This window comes from Pipistrellus kuhlii, unplaced genomic scaffold (genome assembly GCF_014108245.1).
Source record: "Pipistrellus kuhlii isolate mPipKuh1 unplaced genomic scaffold, mPipKuh1.p scaffold_m20_p_18, whole genome shotgun sequence".
Taxonomy (NCBI): Eukaryota; Metazoa; Chordata; class Mammalia; order Chiroptera; family Vespertilionidae; genus Pipistrellus; species Pipistrellus kuhlii.
This window is the reverse complement of record NW_023425493.1, coordinates 6,240,024-6,258,149: the sequence shown is the minus strand read 5'-3', so window position 1 is coordinate 6,258,149 and position 18,126 is coordinate 6,240,024. Positions and strand designations below refer to the sequence as shown.

The following is an 18,126-nucleotide window of genomic DNA, read 5'->3' as shown; positions in this document are numbered from 1 at the left end:
GGAGGGGCCCTACCTACTTGGGGAAACGGCCTGGAGGAAGAGAAGCTCAGAGTCCCTGGATCTGACAAAACATTGGTTATGTGTCGAGATGCTTGGATAAAGGTGAATCGTTAACCATAAAACTCTATACAGAAAGGCGGCCTCATCTGCCGACACAAAATAAATAAAAATGTTGCTATTCTGAGCCAACGGGGATTCCATGGATTAACCACCATCTGCTCCCCTCTCCCCTCTGTTAACCTGGGTCATGGACCACTAGAACTAGAACAAAGGAGTAATTTCTGGTGACAACAGTAATGGGCATCTTACGGCTTTAAAACAGAAATTAAAAATGAAGTAACCTAGCCCCTCCGCTAACTGCCCCTGGGAAGACGGGTGGAAAAGTGATGTGGACACGTGCCTTTCGGGAATTCTACACCGTCGGTTTAACTTCACGGATAGAAGGGATTTGTACATCAACCAGGAAGAGAATTCGGTGTCGCCTAAGCTTCCCTTCAACTTAAAAGGATCATACGTTTGGTTGTGGAGAGTCACACACCCTCCCGAGTCAGCTAAGGAGATACTGGGTTTGCAGAGGGCGGGAATGACGAGCTGGCGAATCCGGAACCTGTTCTTCCTTCCCCTTCAGTTCCCCACACGCTGCTGATCTGGGAGCCGCTGCTCCGGATCCCTCCAAAGGAGGGCGGATCCCATGGAAGACACACACTCCAACCCTCCAGCTGGCACCTACTTAGCAGAAGGCACAAGCCTTCCCAGTGGGTCCCTCTAAGTCCAGGGCAGCACACGATTCCCTGGATGGTGCAGCCCCAGAGGCTGCTGGGTAGTGGTAAAAACCAACCCAAGTAGTTGGTTATTTCTTGTGGAGTGCCAGCCCTAGGACAGCATTCTAGCCCTCACGACGCTTTCATTAATTCTGCATGAATTTCTAATCTCTACTCCATGTGAGGTCTTCCCTCTGCACCCCTGGCATGCTCCCCTCCCCCCCCCCCCAAGCCCCCTACAGTGATGCTCCATAGACAGAATGAAGGTGCAGTGTAATGGGCTGGACCCACTGGCTCCAGACTTCATTCTGCAATGCAGTAGGGTGGGCGCTGTACGATTTGGTGGACAGGACGTCAGAGAAATGCCCAAAGACAAAGAGGAGACAAGTGTGGTGACTGGTGACAGCGAAGTCAGAGCAGAGCCAAGGAGAAGAGAGCAAAGCTGGAGGCCATCTGCAGGCCCCAGGGCAGCAGACTCACCTTCCCACCTTAGCACCAGATGTGTAGGAGACAGGGATTGTTGGGGCTCTCTTTACCCACTATAGACAGTCCCCAGGCCCTGACTTGACTGGCATGGTCGACTTAAGAGTTTTCAACTTTATGGTGGTGAGAAAGCAGTGCATATTCAGTAGACATCAGCCAGGCAAAGCTACAAGATTTGGTCGGTTAGCTGCATTAAATGCATTTCAACTTATGATATTTTCAACTTATTTGGGGTTTATTGAGTCATAACTTCATCATAAGATCCATATTTCTAGCCTTAAACATTCAGAACAAAAGTAAATCAGGTTCCTAAAGATATAAAATAAAATAAAAATTGCCACATAATCCAGCAATCTCACTTCTGGGCATTTACCCAAAAGAATTGAAAGGAGGGACTCAACAGATGTTCACACACCCATGTTCATAGCATCATTATTCCCACAGCAGCCGAAAGATGGAAGCAACCCAAGTGTCCATCAGCAGATGAATGGATGAATAATATGTGGTAAATTCATACAATAGAATATTATCCAGCTTTGAAAAGAAAGTAAATTCTACCACGTGGCACCACACAGATGAACCTTACAGACATAATGCTAAGTGACGTAAACCAGTCATAAAAGGACAAATATGTGGGATTCTACTGACATGAGGGACCTGGAACAGTTAAATTCATAGACAGGAAGTAGAACAGGGGTTACCAGGCCTCAGGGAAGGGGAGAGTGAAGAGTTATTGTTTCATGGGCATAGAATTTCAGTTGGGGAAGATGACCAAATTCTGGAGATGAATGGTGGTGATGGATGCATAACAATTGACTGTACTTAATGCCACAGGCTGTACCCTTAAAATGGTTAAAATGGTAATTTTGGGGTCATATATATTTTGTCATAATTTTTTAAAAGGCAAGTCAAGCATGAGCTATTCCCATGGTGATATAAAAATCATGACACAATTGTACTAAAAGAGTTAAGAGGCCAGGTTATTTGAAATCCTATAAAATCCTGAAAACGACAGTCCAGGTAACTGGACTAAAATTATAAGCGCCTACCACCTGTGTTCTACGGATGCAGTTCTTGCTCCAACTAGACTGGGCAGCTTTGTCACTAAACTAGTTATAGAACATCTGGCAAGGGAGTTACATCTCTCTGTGCTTCCGTGGACCAATATGTAGAATAAAAGGGTAAATTAGATCGCCAAAGCCCCTTTCCTCCAGGCCAGGAGGGTCCGGAGGGTCCCAGAGCGATAGCCCCAGCCCAGACTCACCGAGTCAGAAACTGTGAGAGCCCAGCCATTTAGGTTTGAGCTTTGAGAACCACCAAGATAGGATATTCTATGGTTTTATAACTGATAATGACCTGGGTAGACCACACTTTTAAGAAAACAAATAGCACAAACATGCAAACACTTAAGTCAGATGCAGTAAAATGGACCAGAAATGAATAGGTTAATTACTTAAAAAAAAAAAAAAAAAAAAAAAACATGAGGTGTAAACATAAAGTAGCAAATTCACTTTTTAGGCATTTGAATTAATGTATCTAACTGAGTGATGTCCTTAAAATTATAAGCGCCTACCACCTGTGTTCTAAGGATGCAGTTCTTGCTCAAAATTATTTTGGACATTTTATTTGGAACTGACTTCTGAGTCGGTTTAGAAGCCAGATGAGATCAGCTCCGTTTGTTTGTAACTCACAGTATCTCCATCCAGCTTGACCATACACCTACTTTCCTGATTAAGTTGCTTCCAAAAACACAAACCCCCTGTAGGAAGAAGACTGCCCATCACTGAGGATTCTGAAAAAATGTGCCACGAGCTTAACGGCGAATTCCAAATGGGGGCTCAGACGTGTTTGGGAGAATGACCGAATTCTGTGTTTGGCATCCCAGGGTGCCCATCTGGAAGTGGGCAACACTCACTCATCCAGCCTCAGGCCGAGAGCAGGAGGTGGAACGAGAGACCAAACGGTCGGCCCATGCCCTTCAGAGCAAGTAGAACTGTCATCGCCATTTCACAGGTGAAGCCACGAAGCCCAGCGGGGCTGAAGGCTTTGTGTAAGGCAATGATACTCAGGTGGAACCAGGCACTACACTCTACAGCACATGTGTCAAACACAAGGCCCGCGGGCCAAATCCGTCCCGCCAGGCCTTGCAATGTGGCCCGCACCGCGCTGTCATCACTGCACTCCGCTGCGTTTCCATCACAATGACAGTTTATGACTGTTCAGTAAACCATTCGACCCGCGATTTAGGCTGGATTTTAGATTTTGGCCCCTTCTCTGATTGAGTTCGACACCCCTACTCTACAGTGTTTCCCAAAGTGTGATACGCATACCCCCAGGAGTACGGGAAGAGTTTGGTGGGGGTACGCGTTGCACCGGAGTTTGGTGGGGATATGCACTTGCACCGTGCTTAGCTGCGCCTAATTCTATGTTCTCATGAGTAGGAGGGGTACTCAGCATTACAAAAATTATAGAAGGGGTACACATATGTCAAAAGTTTGGAAAACACTGCGCTAGAACAAGCATGTCAAACTCACGTCCCACAGGATGCATACAGCCAATACTGAGTATTTTTGGGGCCCAGCCAATATAACAGTATGTAAGAAATGTTTTAATAAAAAAATTATAACTTAATTTTTACAATATCCTTAATATACATAATTACTAATAACGAACTAAAACGTTCACTAATGACTCATGTGCCTTCACGCAGACGCACTATTTCTCTGCTAATACCAGAGCGAATACTTTAGTGGACTGACTTGTTTGGTGTGCACAACAGAAAATATTTTGCTTTCGGAGGACAAGAAAAATAGGTTTATTTGCGTGACACTTGTTTATTTGTGCAGTTATTCAGTGTCTGATAAGTTAATGTTCAAGAAAAAATATTAATTTTTATTAAAATGTTCTATTATTTTATGTTCACAATGACTCGTTTATCTCAGCCCTTTGTATTCAGCAGGTCTCTATCGAAATAAACCTACGTTTCTATGAAAATTGAAGCTTTTGGGGTTTTTTGCAGCCCCCATAAACTCAAACCTTGTTTACTTAGCCCGTGTAAGCCTTTGGGTTTGACAGGCTTGCTCTAGAACAAGCTAATTACTACCTTTGAACCAGGGAACGGATGAGAATGGGAGGCCCAACCCACTAGACCATGATGTCAGATCAGAAGAGAAGGCTCCAGCCCCGCCCCTTTCTCCATCACCCAACAAAAGGCTCCTTTGAATTAATGGAATATTTTGGCACCAGTCTTGGTCAGTTCTTTCTCCTTCGGTGGGTTGGCACATATTTGTAGCATCCCACAGAATCCGGAGGGTGGCAGGGGCCTCCTCCATGTAGCCATGCAGACCTCTGGTCTTTGGAAGGAGGCCCAGTGGGCTGCTGGCCCCCAGAACGTCTGCCTGGCCCTGGGGCGGAGGCCTTCCTCCTTGCTCCACCCTGTGTCATTCTAAAATGCTCACTTTGGGGGAGCGGAGAGGGGAAATACTAAAAGTGGATTATTTTGGAAACAGATCGAGCTTTTTCCTGATCCCACCCTCAGCTCCTCAAAAGGCCTGTAAAGCCCTCTTCCTTTATGGCTGCCTCCCCAACACTCTACAGTCTAAACCTCGCATTTTATCCTTGTACAGATGCTCTGCATTGCTCTCTCATGTCATGTGTAATTCTCTCTCTAGTCAGAGAACATGCCCAATGGCTGATGTGTGAGATTCTCTTTATTTTCCGTAGCATCCAGGACAGTGTTGGGCAGAGCAGACACCCGGCCATCACGTGGTGATGTTGAGGATGCTAAGTCACATGACCACGACTCCCTAGTGGTGGTGGGCACTGGCCTCAGTGCTCTGTTGATGGGTATCATCTCATGAGCTGCACAGCTGTCCTCATCGCAGTACAATGTATGAGTTGCTATTACCTCCACTTTTCAGACTAAAAAAAAAAAGATTAAATAACTTCTCAAGGTCCAGGGGAAGAGCTTGGTGCCAACCTATGTCTCCTGACCTCCAAAGGCAGAGCTCGTAACACTTGGTCACTGCTCTCTCCTCAAGATCCCAGACTAAGGAGTGAGGACACCCCTGACCTTGTCACCACCCCTGTGTCCGCCATGCCCCAGCCAGGCTCTCTGCTTCCTGCTGAACCTCCAGGCTCAGGGAAGCGGCAGGAGAAAGGGACCTCAAAACCAAGGGGGATTTTAGGATCCATCACCAAGGTGACTGAGGCTGAAAGACCGGGGAGGGGGAGAGGGAAGCTGCCTGCCAGCCGAGGGCAGAACCTTGCTGTGCACAGACCTCTTCCCCTTGGGCCTGGCTGCCTTCCCTTGTGGGGGCCACTCTATCCACACACGTTACCCAAAGGGCTGAAAGTCCCCCCAACACGGTCCTGCCTGAAGCCCAATGCCTTCATTCCCACCGATAGGGTGAGGGGGCTATATCATAGCCACGCGCCCACAAAGGTAACTGTCGCTCCAGCAGGAAGCGGGATACATTGATTTTAACCCCCAAAGCAGAACCCCGTTCTCTGAGTGAGAGGCATGGGTGAGTGCTGAGGTGGACTCTGCCCGTATCTCCCCGCCCACCTGGGTTCCTGTGGCAAACAGGATAGGGCAGCCGAAACTGGTTTGGCTCAGTGGATAGAGCGTCAGCCTCTGGACTGAAAGGTCCCAGGTTCGATTCTGGTCAAGGGCATGTACCTTGGTTGCAGGCACATCCCCAGTAGGGGGTGTGCAAGAAGCAGCTGATTGATGATTCTCTCTCACCAATGTTTCTAACTCTCTATCCCTCTCTTCCTCTCTGTAAAAAAATCAATAAAATATATATATAAACAAACAAACAAAAAACAAAAACAGGACAGGGCAGAAGGAGCACTCAGGTGGGCGTCGGGATACCCGGGTTTGGGTCCCAGCCTGTCAGTAACTCCCTGGTCCTCAGGCACCTCACCCTTCTAGCTGGAGGGTCACTGCATGGTGTACAGGGCCTCCCAGCTGCCCAGTCTGCAGCTCTGGGACCAGGCTGTGGAAGCTGCCCGGCCAGTCACGTGCTCTGGCACCAGCCAGGCTGCAGACATGGAGAGCTGATGCGGAGATAGGCCTTCCACCCGGCCCAGCTCCTGGGGAATTTGACCCCGCTCCCCCTCACCCACACGCTGGCTCCGACAGTCTTCCAAGGAAAACGCTGACCTCTGGCCTGCTTGGTTCCCGTTAAACAAAGAACTGCAAGCTGGTGAGCTGGGCCCGTCCTCCCGAGGCCAGGTCATCTTCCATCTGCCAGCTGACTCGGGCATGCCACACCCCAGCTGCACCGCCCCGGGAGGGGCCCAGCGCTCCCAGTGTGGCCACCGCCCCACGTGACTCCAGTGGGAGGTGAGGGGTGGGTAGGGACCAGGAAGCAGAGTTTACGGGTCACCGCACCAGTGCACCGCCTGCCCTGCACAGCTGTCACTCAAATCAGGCTTTCAGGGCAGGATGCCCTCGAATTAACCGCTTCAGCTTGTTCTAGCCAAGCTCAGACTCCATTTCGGCCAGGCAGACTTGTCCCCAGTGACCAGGAGGGCTTAACAGACGAGGCCTGGAAAGGGAGTCACCCTGTGCTCCTCTATACGTGCTCCTTCCTTCCAACTCTGCTCCAGATCTGCTCCTGGTCCACCTTCGACACACCGTACCTCACCAGCCTCATGCGTATGATTTCAACAGCTACGTGGGTGTTTCTGAACTTGACGAACGTACAACATCTTGCAAGAGTGGAGGGGGGTAAACGCAAAACATCCTCAAACTCCCATATGTGTATCCAAGAACTCCCAGGGGTCTGCATGCCCCAGTGTGAGAGATACTGTCTTAAGAAACCAAAATCTAATTTTAGGAAAAATGTCTTTTCATTGCAAAGTAGAACTGCAGACGAGTTATCTTTATAACTGGTAGACGAATAGAAAAGCATACTGCAAACATGCTCACAGAATCCAATGGGAACCAAGAGCCACACAGCTGTCACTCATTCATCCAATATTTATGGAGCCCTCCCGTGCGCCAGCCGAAGGCCCTGGCCCTGGGACCCAGTGGACACTGTTCTCGCCCTGCCGGAGCTGCTCCCAGTGGGGGAGGCAGTGAGGGAGGCAGCACACAAGTAAATGATGTAAGTGCTGACAGGGAAGAGCAGTGGAGAAGGCAGGCAGGGGACGAGAGGATGTGAGGGTGTGGGAAGGGCGAGTCTGACAGAGGATGGTCAGGAAATGGGGACCACAGCAGAGGCCTCACTAAAGAAGGTGAAGAAGGGAGAGCGAGCTGGGAGTGATGGGGGGAGCAGCTCCAGGCAAGGGAACAGGGAGGAAGGGCCCCAGGGCAGGAGCAGCTGGGATCCTGGGAAGAGCAGAGGGACCTGGGGGTAGAGCAATCATCGGGGGTGAATGGTGTGCCAGGCAGTGTGCCACGAATATGCATCTGACTTTATGGCACGTGTGAAGGGAGGCCACTGGAGGTCGGAAACAGGAAGTGAGGGGTTTTTTCTTTTCTGCCTCAGTCCACTCCCAGGCCCTTGGTGTGCGTCTGGTGGCCCACTGCTGGCAGGAACGATGCTCCCCTACCTTCCCGTTAGCCTCTGGCCCAGGCCCCCTCACAGTGCAGCCTCGCTGGCCAGTGCCTCAATCCAGAAAAGTGCTCCTGGGCTGGGGCGCAAGGAGCAGTAGTTCTTATAGAGGCACCACAATGAAGAGAGGCAAGAACTGTGCATCTGTCCCAGACAGACAGGCCGGCCTGGAACTGCCCGCACCAGCCACCTAAGGCAGCTGTGCACAGGCGTGGCCTACCTCAGGGACACACCCACAGGGAGGGGCCACGTGGGGCCTGAGGGTCCCCGCCCCCCACGCTGAGGCTCCATCCTGGGGAACGACTGACACCAGGCCCTGCCTCAGCATCACTCCAACAAACAACCTCTCACCTCCAGTGCAGCCACCACCCCAGGGGAGTCTCAGCTGCCCGTATCCATAGCAACCGGCCTCTGTGAGCTGCAGGCCCCAGAGGGAGGCAGCAGCACGCTCCTGCTGGAAGCCCTGGGCTCCTGGAGCAGGTGTCACCGGCTTCCTCTCCCTGTCCACAAGGTGCAAATGGAGACCACGCAGTGATGTGAAGATGGGATGTTCTCTTGGGCCCTAGTGGAAGCGTATCCTGCACAAAATCTTGCTTTTACATTTAAAAGCTGGGAAGCCAGGGTGGGGACAACCAGGAAATAAAACAAGGTCATGCAGCTGGGAGAATTTGAGATGTTCTGTCCTCGGCCTCTCTGATGACACCCCACCCCAAGTGCAAAGAAAACCCACGTCTTTACTTTTTAAAATGAATTAAAAATAAAAACACCAACGGTAAACACTTTGCTTTTTTTCCTCAGTTTCTTAAACGAGATCGCAGCCTGGGGACCCTCGTTTCATCGTGACGCACCCCTTTTTGGTGAGGCCAGAAGAGCCTTCTGCTCTCCCTCAACCCCACAGGTTCTGGCTCACACAGGGCAGGGATGAGGGGCTGCCTGGGGTGACTGCAAAAGAGGTTCCTAGGTTTTCTTTTAAAATAAGTCATTCACGCTGAAACCCGTTTGGCTCAATGGATAGAGCGTCGGCTTGGGGACTGAAGGGACCCGGGTTCAATTCCGGTCAAGGGCATGTGCCTTGGTTGCGGGCATATCCCCAGTAGGGGGTGGGCAAGAGGCAGCTGATCGATGACTCTCTCTCTCATCGATGTTTCTAGCTCTCTATCTCTCTCCCTTCCTCTCTGTACAAAATCAATAAAATATATATTTTTAAAACATAAGTCATTCACGGCCCCTGCTACAGAGGTACAAACTGAGTCTATTTTCCAACCCTAGAAGAGTCTATTTTCAAACTCACAGAGCAGGCCTGGTTCAGACACTGGGCACATCAAGCCAGCCTCACCCCAGGGGCAGGCTGGCACCACCAGCTGCTCCTGAGAACAGGGCCCATCCGCCATGAGAACCCCAACCCATCTGATCACTGGACAAAATCAAACCAGCTCAGAAAACACTCCTTCCTTATACTTACAGGGAACTCATTCCCGCAGCTTCTCTCTCTTGAAAGATGCCACCTCTTTAAATAAAAGCAGAACTAAGAAGTATACCTAACTAGATTCTCGTCTCTCTGTCCCTTTCTGCAACCTAAGGAAATAACTATTTCTCAAGTTCCAGTCTTCACTCTTCCTCTTTTATTTTTGTTAACCCTTACCTGAGGATATTTCTTTCCCATTGTGTTATTTTTTTTAATTTAGAGAAAGTGGAAAGGGAGAGAGACACACAGAGAGAAACATTGATGTGAGAGGGACACATCGACTGGCTGCTTCTGGCTTGAAGATTGAGCCTGCAACCAAGGTTAAGTGGAATCGAACCGGAGATCCTTCAGTCTGAGGGACAATGTTCTAACAACAGAGTTAAACCAGCCAGGGCTTCACTCTTCCTCTTGCCAAAGAACTATTCCCTATCTTCTAAATAAAAATAAAGCCCACTGTCCCCTATAAAGTTGAGAGAGAGAAAATGTATCATGTGGCTGCCCCCAATCCCATGAGAAAGCACACCTGGTGGGCCTCACAGAAGCAGACACCTGTGACCTAGGAGAAGGTCCATGTCCCCTCTACACTCTCCATCCCTGTCCTCCCCTCCCCACACTCCTCCTTCTGCATGCACAGGCGGGATGCAGTGAGCCCAGCTAACTGTACCTGTCTTATGCTCTGGGGGTACAAAGACCGTGCACATCAGGCACTCCGACAGGGTGGACACACGGGTTGATATTAGCTATTACAGGCCCGATGCAGGAGACTCGTGGAAGGGGCTTGGCCCTCGAATCCCTGGCAGCTGCCTTGGCCCTCGCAGCCCCAGCTTTGTCCAGAAGGTCGTCTTGCTGTCTGGTCTAATTAGCATATTATGCTTTTATTATTATAGACTAATGGCCCGGTGCACAAAATTTGTGCACAGGTGTGTGTGTGTGTGTGTGTGTGTGTGTGGTCCCTCAGCTCAGCCTGCACCCTCTCCAATCTGGGACTCCTGGGGGGGATGACTGACTGCCAGTTTAGGCCTGATCCCATAGGGACATCCCTCTCGCAATCTGGGACCACTGGTTCCTAACCACTCACCTGCCGGCCTTCTTGCCCCCAATTGTCCCCTCTTGTCAGCCTGATCGCCCCCAACTGCCCTCCCCTCCTGGCCTGATCACCCCTAACGGCCTCTGCCTCGGCCCCACCACCATGGCTTTGTTTGGAAGGTCTTCCAGTCTAATTAGCATATTATGCTTTTAATTCGTATAGATTCTTTAGGAGGACCACAAATTTCAATAATGTGTCACAGTTGAATTTAGCTCAGTATTGGCACACTGTCAGAATTTTAAAAAATTAAAAATGAAAATGTTCATTAGCTCGCGTTAAAGAGGCCGCAGGCTCCTTTCCTGTTGGTCCCTGCTCTGTCCCCAGGCTACCTTGGCTTGCTCTGCCCAGGGACAGTTATCCTCACATGACCTTCTCTCTTCCCTTTCAGAAGAATCCCCATAAAATCAACCAGTGAAACGCTCCAAGAAGGCCAGTCTCTCCGCATCCCGCCCCACCAGGTCTTGCCAGGCCTCCTGGAGGGTGCTCAGGAGGCAACAGAACAATGAGCCGGCAGAGGGATTCCAGCCGGTGCAATTAACACCCTCCCCGCTGGGCAGGTTTCCCTCCCGATGCCCAGATCTGCTATCCCTCTTCCCTCTTCCCACTTCTGGGAAACATCGACTGCTGCCACCGCATTGGGAAGACCCCACAGACAAAGCAGAAGGACCCGATGGGCCCAGGAAACAAGACTGGCCAAGGGGAGGTGGTTGAAGCTGAGTGATTGGAACATAAGGATTCATGTCACTATCCCCTCTCCTTTCGTAGGTTGTGAAAAATAAAGCAAAACATTAATACTATGCTACCAGAACCAGGGCAAGAAGACGCAAAGGGCTGTCTTTTCAAATCATAGGGGGAACTCCAGGCCTAGACTTCCAGTTAAAATAAAAGGTCCGGGAAATTTCTCTGGCTCGTTGGCACTGGAAGGTCCAAGGAGCATTTGGGTGGTGTGTGGAAATGACATTGGCCTCTGTGAGCTTGGCCAAGTCCCTTAGCTTCTCAGCTCCCTCACCCTTAAAACGCAGGTCCTGTCCTCACAGAGCTGCCCTATAAACATGGCAGCCCTTGAAGAGTGCCTACCCAGCCAGGGTCTGGAAGCAGCCCACGTGCCCTTCAGGAGATGAGTGGATAAAGAGCTGGGGTACATTTACACAATGGAATACCACTCGGCCATAAAAAAAAAAAAAGAAGAAAAAAAAAAAAGAAAAGAAAAAGAAAGAAAGAAATCTGGCCCTATCCATCCTCTGCTAACTGAAATAAGCCAGTCAGGAAAGACAAATATCCCGTGATTTCACTTTTATGTTAAATCTAACGAATAAAATAGCCAAAACCGGTTTGGCTCAGTGGATAGAGCGTCGGTCTGCGGACTGGAAGGTCCCAGGTTTGATTCCCGGTCAAGGGCATGTACATTGGTTGTGGGCACATCCCTGGTGTGGGGTGTGCAAGAGGTAGCTGGTCGATGTCTCTCTTTCATTGATGTTCCTAGCTCTCTCTCTCTCTCTCTCTCTCTCTCTCTCTCTCTCCTCTCCCATCCTCTCTGTAAAAAATCAATAATATATATATATTTTTTAAATCTAATGAATAAAATAAACTGGCGAACAAAATAGGTCCAGAGGCATGGATGCAGGGAGCAGACTGCAGGGGGAAGTGGGTGGAGGGGACGGGAAGAGATTAATAAAAACCTATATACATGTAGGCGTAGCCCAGAGACGCAGACCTGGAACTCCAGGGTAACCGGTCCCCAGGACAGCAGCTTCCCTACCTTCCTGGATGCAAAGAATGGCTGTGACAATGAACCCTGGGACAAGACCTGCAGCAGGAAAGGCCATTCCTGCTCCCCTCCTCCCCCCGACCCAGGGCTTCCCTTCCGGAATCCCACATCCATTTCCTGACTGAGAGCCATCCGCCACATCTCGAGTGCCTCAGCCACAGGCCAGAACTCCCGCAAATCTCTTTTTACAATTACTCTGGACTGACTGCCGAGGCAGAGGGGGGTCCTCCCCACTGCAGACCCTGGTACCCAGGTCCACACACCGGGGAGAGGAGGCTGAAGGGCTCAGGGCAGGATGAAGAGGTGCAGAGGGGGTGAGTCTCACAAGACTCTCCCCTGAGGGGTATCCGTAGCGGGAAGGGGCCTTAGGACCACACGGCACACACAGAGGCTGGAACGGGCAAACCCAATCCACACGGACAGGAAGCTGCGGGGCTGCCGGGGCAGGGCCCTGGAGAGGCTGGCGGCAAAGGGGATGAGGGGACATGTAAGGCGATGCAACCGTCTACATCTTGATGGAGTGGGGGTTACATGGGTGCACGTACTTGTCAAAACCCACCTAACTGCCCTTAAAATGAATACATTTTCTTGAATGTAAATTATACCTCAATTCAGATTTTAGAAGTTAAAAAACAAACCCCTAAGAGCTCAGGGAAGAGAGTTCCATGCTTTAGTAGTAACTTAGGAGGCAGGAAAGATAGCAATATATCCCAGAGGACTGTATTCACCCTGCGATCGTACGCTAAATCCAAGAGGCCTGCAGGCCCCGCCTGCCTCCACCTCCCCACCAAGCCCAGAATTTCCGAGTCAGGCAGACAAGGACCCCATCACACCTGACTCAGGGGATGTAACTTAGAGTTCTGATGCTCCCTCAGAACTACTTAGTAACATCCTATCTTCGGCGGGGATTTGTGGAGGGGGGTAGGGGCAGGGGGGCAGGTCCTACCCTTGGCTCTTGGAGTACACTTAGCCCATTGCGTTCTCCTGACAAAGGGCGGGTGAGGGGATCTGAGGGCCATGTGAGGGGAGAGCTGCAAAGAGCTCAAGGCCCCGGACTGAGGCAGCTGTCGCCATGGTCCATGCAGGCTTCCAGCCCTCGGGCCTCCTGGCCAACCTGCAAACCATTTGCACAATGTCCCCTCGAGGCTTGTTTTTCAGGAGGTGAAGTATTCTGACTCAAATCCTGACAGGTCCCCGTTCTGTTTTCCTTTCCCTCCACACAGTCCATCTCAGGCCTGTGGACTACAGAGTCTGCCCACTCCTGCTCTAACCTGGAGGCGGAAGGAATGGGGAGGCTGGGGCCACCCTCTTCCCGTCACGGTGCACAGCCAGGGGATGGGACAGAGGAGGAAGGGACGTGAGCAGGACGCTTGGATTTGCTCGGCGGGAAAGCCAGCATTCAAGGTGCCTGCACTCACATCCGCTCCCCAGCCCACTTTCTTCCAGAAGCTGCACTCAATCTCTGCCTCTCCCCCTTAATCAAAGGGCAACCGGAGGCAAGTCACCATCTTCATCATTCCCCTCTACAGACGGACGGGACTTCAGCATCTGCCTCACCAGGTCACGGAAGGGATGAGGAGGACATCCATCCATCCCCAGCACAGGGCAGTGACGGGGGACAGACAGAAAGCAGAAGCCATCCTCCTCCACCCCCCCATTCTGACCCTGCCCACCCAGAGCAATGTGGGAAAGTGATAATAGACGTGGGCTGACCCCACACCGGGCCCGCCTTTAGCTTCCAGTGCCGGGGGAACATGCAGTGTTCGCACGGGAATGAGAATGTGGCCTCCAAGTCTTTCCAAATGTCAACAGATGTTTGCTTTCGGCACCAAGTGTCCCGGATTTCCGAAACGATGAACTGGATGGTGGGACTGGGCCAAGGCAGAGGTGGGAAGGGGAGAGGGGTGCTGGCAGGGAAAGGGGAGCCCTGGGCACGTGCAGTCAGGAGGAGGAGCCGAAGGCGGGAAGAGAGAGGTGGACATAGGATGGTGGGTTAGAAATGCAGGTCCCTGGGAGGCCGTCACGGGTGGAATCAGCCGTGATTCGATCCTCAGGCCCCCAAAGAGCTGGACACCAGCTGAGCCATGTCCCATGAAGTCAGAAATGAGGCATAAGCTGGCAGAGGGCTCTCACCTCCAGGGGCCAGAACTAAACGGGGTGGAGGGCAGCCAGGGAGCAAAGCCCTACACCTGGAGCATCTCCCCGACTGGCTCTTGCAGCGGCCAATGAGGGTGGCAGCAGGAGCAGCCAGGGGACTGCTGGGGGGTTAACCTGTCCCCAGAGGAGCAGCAGGAAACAGAACGACTGGCATACATGCAAGGCTGGGCCTGGCGTGGGACAGCGTAGGACCCTGGAGGGTGAGGGGAGGGAGTTGGTAGCAGAGAGACCCAAATGGCCACATGACCTCCTGTGCTAAATGGTTTCACAGATGAGTTTATTTATCTTCCAAAAGTCCAAGAGGCAGGCGCTATTATTATCACACTCGGCAGACGAGGAAACTGGGAGTCACGGCTCAGGGTGGAACTGGGACTGGAACCAGGCAGCATGGCTCCACACCCACACGTCTGGCACTCCACCACCCGCTCCGAGCTGCACTCACCCATCGCTGCAGCAAGTCGCACAAGTACACACACATGCACACATAAGTACATGCACACACACACAAACACGCATACAAACACACATGCACACACAAACACACATGCACACACACTGCCCCATTCTTCCCCAAGGCTGAGGACTTCCTGGATGAAGGAGACATATCTGACGGGAGGGAGAAAGCAAAACTCCACTAATCCCAGGCTGCCTGGAACTCCCTGGGGGTTCCCTCCAGCTCCCGGCCTTCCCCACCCCAAATCTCAGCAGTTGGTGGGCCTTGAAGCTGCTGGTGGTTAATCCACAGCATCTCTGTGGACAGGCCACTGAGAGGAAATCCCTCGAGTGGTCGCCCACGCGTAGTCCAGCAAAAAGGCTGGACGCTTCTGAACGGTCTCTGAGGAAGAAGGCCCGCTGACTACCCAAGTCTGTCTTGCATCGGACCTCACTCCTGTGCCCACCAGAACCATGTATGTTGCTGCCTTCAACCAGGAGGCCACACGACATAACGGTGCCAGGAGAGCCTGAGCCGGTTTGGCTCAGTGGATAGAGTGTCAGCCTGTGGACTAAAGGGTCCTGGGTTCGATTCCAGCCATGGGCATGTGCTTCACTTGCAGGCTTGATCCCCTGGAGGCAGCCAATCGATGCATCTTGCTCATCATTGAAGTTTCTCTCTCTCTCTCCCTTCCTCTCTAAAATGAATAAAAATATATGAATAAAAAGGGGAAGGGGGCTCCAGGAGACCAGGCCCTGGGGCCAGGGGGAACCTGGCTGGGTCTGACTGTGCTGGTTAACTTCCTGGGGCTCAGTTTTATGGACTCAGGAAGGAGGACGACACCGGTTGTCGGGAGAGTTACCTGAGAGGACCAACGTCAAGGGCTCGGAGCACTGACTGTTTGAGGAACCTCCAAGTGGACAGTCGCCACTGTGACAGCTGTTGATGGGGTTCCCATCGCTGGGAAGGCCACCTTCCTCCCGGGACACCAGGAGCGGACAGCCTCGGAGAGGGGAGTGCCCATGCAGGACGCGGCCTGCCTGCCTGCCCGATGAGGAAGGCCTTGTCACTGAACCTCCTCCAGCAGCGGGCACCCAGGAAACCTAGCCAGTGGGATCTCTGAAAGGCTGGTGGAGAATGCTGGGTCGCTCCTCCAGGCCAGGTGCCTGGACGGGTGGAGTCGGTTGGGTAAACCACACCCCACCCTGTCTCCAGCTGTTTCAGCAGTTCCTACACCCTCTCTAAGCAAGTGGAAGAGACCCAGCCCAGCATGGCCATCTCAGACACAGTGCTCTCAGGAGCATGCGGATGCTTCCAATAGTCACTGCTCCTTCAGACTGACGGGGTGGGGGTAGGGGTGGGGGTGGGGGTGGGGGCCACAGCATGCCCAGGAGTGGAGGGCCCAAGAGGGGCTACACGGCTTGCAGAGCCTCCTCCTCAGCCCACCGCCAAGGCCAGGCCCGGCGGGCAGTGCCGGGGTGCCTGCCAAGGAAGCTGCACTGTCTGCTCCGGGCACAGGGGGGCAGGGGCAGCCCCGAGTCCCTGGCACTCTGTCCGGGGTGGGGGTGGGCGGTTCTGGCCTGCCTTTGGGATGGCTGTCCTCTTCTGGTCTGAGCCAAGGGATGCGGTGTCCCTCCCATAACCTAGAATCAGCCCGTTCTGGCACCCACGCAGCCCCGAGCCTTCCTGGGTGAAGCAGGGTAACTGGATCGTCAATCCAACCCAAAACTTAAAGTCACAGGTCCCACTTCTGCCCAGGACAGACTGTCCCAGCCACTGGCCTCCGTCCCCTCCCAGCTCCCAGCCAAGTCAGCGCACATCTTAGACAGAGTCGCCTCAGGCCCAGGGTTTCCTGACTCAGGGCAGAGCTGGGCCAGAGCCACTTGCAAAGGTCAAAGCGGGCAGCGCCAGCTCCTGACGGAGCCAGGAGATGTTGGCCCTGGCTTTCTCCTTGCTCTGGCTCCGCTCTAAGTGACAGACAACCAAGGCTCCCTTGAATCCGGAACCTGCTCTTTATCCCTAGAAGCCAGCCGAGAGTAAAAGGACCTGTTCTCATTTCTTCCCAGTCGGGAGTTCTAGATTCCGAGAGCCAGAGAGACACAGATGGAGAGGGCTGGCCGGGCTGCAGAGAGGGCCGGTTTGGGATGTTGGAGATAAGAGCAACATCCAAGGGCTGAGCAAACATAACAGCTGAAGGAGAGGAAGGGAGAGGCTCAGCGTTCACTGGACACGTCGCAGAGTTAACGTGGCCTTGGCAAGGAGATGCACAGCCTTGAACTCTCCCTCTGCCAGAACGCTCTTCAGCGTCTCACTTCCCCAGATGCCTCCATGCCTCGGACCGGAGCTCCCCTGCCCACCATACCCGGGCTTAGAAGCGTGCGGCCTGCCTCTTCGCTTATATCTCAGCGCATTCACTATAATCGCCAGGAAGCATCTTTCGGACCTTGCACACGATTCCAGCAGCGTTAGGAAATGGTGAACAACCTAACCCACGCCACTTCGGAGCTGTTGAAAGCCAAAGCAGAGGGCTCACCTGGAAGGGGGTGGGAGGTGGGGGGACAGAAGGCCAAGAAATAGGACCGCGTCAACCATCCTACCTCTCTCCTAATGGAGTGGTGGTCCAGCTCACGCAGCGTCTTCTCAAGCTCCCTCCATGGGGACAAGCGGGGAGGGAAAGCTAGGCATTTCTGAGACCCCAGGCCATGCAGGGGACAGATGCGGGCCTGAGCCAAACCCCTGGGATGCTGGCCTCCGAGCAAACTCGGCAGCCCCGCCAGACACAGAATCGAAACAGTCCCTGGTCTCCCAGCTCCTCGCCACGCCCACCCGCCACCTCCCCAGCCCTCCGTGGCATACACAGGGCTTTATTATCTCAAGCCCACCACGTCCTCTGAGGGTGCCATGAATGGAACGCCACACAATACCCTTGTTTATTAATAGCCACCCCACTCCGGCTGGCTCACTCACTCACCGCTGGGTCCCCCTCATGCATAATGGAGGAGTTGTACGGCCCATGACACAAGCCAGGCTGTGCTGTGCGGGCTCCGAGGGAACAGACGGAGAGAGGTACCAGGCCGGGCCAGGCTCCTCGAGGCAGGGGGTGGGGTGGGGAGCAGATCTCCCGGTTAAGGTTCGGAGACGTCATGTGTTGAGGGGGAGCAGCGTGGTGTGGGTGGTACCAGCCCTCCCCCATATGCATGCCGTACACAAGCCCAAGCCAGCGATGGCAGCGGGCCGGGTAACATTTACCCCACACCCACCCTGCCCGTCCAAGGCCATGCGCCGGCCCCGAACAGACAACAGCTCTCCACAAGTTCAAATCCAGCCCACTGGCCACCTCTGCTCTAGGGCCTTGGGACTCTTCCACGCGACATGTTTGATTACAGCCTTGACAATGGCTCTCATC

The 18,126-nt window shown here is 52.7% G+C and overlaps 1 protein-coding gene across 19 annotated transcripts in view; it reads right to left on the bottom strand.

Annotated features, from left to right (window-relative positions):
* The window catches only part of NFASC (neurofascin), a 141,810-nt gene extending 124,304 nt beyond the window's left edge, over nt 1-17,506 (bottom strand). For 7 of the 19 annotated variants that reach the window (XM_045583028.1, XM_045583031.1, XM_045583030.1 and 4 more), the window contains exon 1: nt 17,318-17,506. The gene's annotated coding sequence lies outside the window, so the exon portion shown is untranslated. The remainder of the gene's footprint in view (nt 1-17,317) is intronic. The other 12 variants (XM_036441819.2, XM_036441820.2, XM_036441821.2 and 9 more) reach the window with 4 other exon arrangements.
* Between the last annotated feature and the right edge of the window lie 620 nt (nt 17,507-18,126).